This window comes from Phaethon lepturus, unplaced genomic scaffold (assembly GCF_000687285.1).
Source record: "Phaethon lepturus isolate BGI_N335 unplaced genomic scaffold, ASM68728v1 scaffold6649, whole genome shotgun sequence".
Lineage (NCBI taxonomy): Eukaryota > Metazoa > Chordata > Aves > Phaethontiformes > Phaethontidae > Phaethon > Phaethon lepturus.
Genome location: NW_010564089.1, coordinates 73501 through 76129, shown reverse-complemented (window position 1 = coordinate 76129; position 2629 = coordinate 73501). Strand labels below are relative to the sequence as shown.

The following is a 2629-nucleotide window of genomic DNA, read 5'->3' as shown; positions in this document are numbered from 1 at the left end:
CTGTAAAAGGGGGGGAAAAAAAGTGCGCTCTGAAATTCTGGGCACTGTTTTAAGCATCTAGCTTTACTTTTGGTTTTTCTTTTACTTTTTTAAATTGAAAACACTTGTACTTATGATTGCTATCAGCACTCAGCAGGTAGTTACATGCCTAACTACTAAACAGGACCCTTAGTTTTGGTACAGTGCTTGGGAGATACAAAGCATTATATGACTGCTAAGTATTGTTAGGCTGATGAATGAGGAAGGTGTTCTGCCTTTTAGCTCTGGGATGGAAGGGGCTGTATTAACTTTTCATATAAAAACCTTGTAGGGATATCCTGCTTTTGCGAACATCATAAGCTCCTCATAATTTGTTTGTATAATGCCATTGGAACGAAAACACCTTCCCTGTTCATCTTTAAGTGATTATACAGGTTACAATAAAATGCTGAGGTAGATCATGGCATAGTACTTCATAAGAAAAACAGAACTGGAAGTACAGAGTCTCTGAAAAATAAACAGGACAGCCTTGAGTTTGCCTGATTTCGGTGTTGATGACACTTAGGATTTTTATTATAAGTGTTGAAATTTTTCTTAAATTCCCCATTATTCTATGCTCTACTTTATTAAGAAAAATTTCTAATGTTCATGTCTGCAAATACAATTAGTTCAAAGAACATAAAATGTAAACAGCAAATAAGAAAAAAAATTCCTTTGAAACTTTGTAATTTCTAAGATAATCCAAACATGTTTTGGGTCAAACTGTTTGTAAACAACACTCTACTGTCAGTTGGCTATAAGGAAAGCATCTAAATTAAGTTCTCAACTTCTAATTATTAGAAGAAGTCTATCTGGAATTCTTTGACATGGTTCCCCAGAACATCCTTCTCTCTAAATTGGAGAGATAGGAATTTGATGGGTGGACTGTTGGGTGGATGAGGAATTGGTTGAATGGTGGCATCCAGAAGGTAGTGTTCAACGGCTCAATGTCCAAATAGAGATCAGAGAAAAGTGGTGTCTTTCAAGGGTCTGTATTGGGACCAGTACTCTTTAATATTTTCACCAATGACATAGAGAGTGGGATTGAGTGCATGCTCTGCAAGTTTGCAGATGACACCAAGCTGACTGGTGTGGTTGATGTTCCTGAGGGATGGGATGCCATCCAGAGGGACCTGGGCAAGCTCGAGGAATGGGCCTGTGTGAACTTCATGAGGTATAATAAGGCCAAGTGCAGGGTCCTGCACCTGGGTCAGGGCAACCCCCAGTATCAGTACAGGTTGGGGGATGAAGGGATTGAGAACAGCCCTGCCGAGAAGGACTTGAGGGTACTGGTGCATGAAAAGCTGGACACGAGCTAGCAATGTGCACTCGCAGCCCAGAAGGCCAACCACTTCCTGGGCTGCATCCAAAGAAACATGGCCAGCAGGTCGAGGGAGGCGATTCTGCCCCTCTGCTCTGGGGAGACCCCAGCTGGAGTCCTGCATCCAGCTCTGGAGCCCTCAGCACAGGAAAGACATGGACCTGTTGGATCAAGACCAGGGGAGAGCCATCAAAAGAGCGGGTCCAAAGGAGGGCCACAAAAATGATGAGAGATCCATCTGGAACACCTCTCCTGTGAGGACAGGCTGGGAGAGTTGGGGTTGTCCAGCCTGGAGAAGAGAAGGCTCCAGGGAGACCTTATTGCAGCCTTCCAGTACTTAAAGGTGGCTTATAGAGAAAAATGGGGATAGACATTTTAGAATGGTCTGTAACATTAGGAAAAGGGTAATGGTTTTAAACTAAAAGAAGGTTGATTCAGACTAGATCTAAGGAAGAAATTTTTGACATTGAGGGTGCTGAACCACTATCACAGGTTGCCCAGAGAGGTGGTAGATGCCCCATCCCTGGAAACATTCCAGGTCAGGTTGGAAGGGGCTCTGAGCAACCTGGGCTAGTTGAAGATGCCCTGCTCGTTGAACTGGATGACCTTTAAAGGTCCCTTCCAACCCAAACTAGTCTATGATTTAATGATTCTCTGATTCTATGATTTTATGATTTTATCTTTTGATTTCTAGAAATCAAAGGTCTTCTGTCGCTCAATACTCAGCTACTTCTCTCCAGTTTTACGAAACTACAACTGAGCATTGTCAAGTGGCAGGTCAGAACCAGAGACATGTGGGACTGATTCCTCAGTACTGTTGCAGTGGGAGTTTCTGTAGTGTAGTGTTTATCACATTCGCCTCACACGCGAAAGGTCCCTAGTTCGGAACTGGGTGGAAACACCATAATTTGAGGCTGCGCCTTGAATACTGTGTTCAGGTTTGGGCCCCTCACTACAAGAAGGACATTGAGCTGCTGGGATGTGTCCAGAGAAGGGCTACGAAGCTGGTGAGGGGTCTGGAGAACAAGTCTGATGAAGAGCGGCTGAGGGAACTGGAGTTGTTCAGTCTGGAGAAGAGGAAGCTGAGGGGAGACCTTATCGCTCTCTACAACTACCTGAAAGGGGGTTGTGGTGAGGTGAGTGTTGGTCTCTTCTCCCAACTAACTAGTGATAGGATGAGAGGAAATGGCCTCAAGTTGCGCCAGGGGAGGTTTAGATTGGATATTAGGAAAGATTTCTTTGCAGAAAGAGTGGTCAAACATTGGAACAGGCTGCCCAGGGAGGTGATGG

The 2629-nt window shown here is 44.2% G+C and overlaps 1 non-coding gene across 1 annotated transcript; it reads left to right on the top strand.

Moving 5' to 3' along the window:
* The first annotated feature begins 2167 nt into the window (after nucleotides 1-2167).
* Nucleotides 2168-2240, top strand: TRNAV-CAC. The gene has a single exon. It is a non-coding gene; the product is annotated as a tRNA-Val (tRNA).
* Nucleotides 2241-2629: the final 389 nt, after the last annotated feature.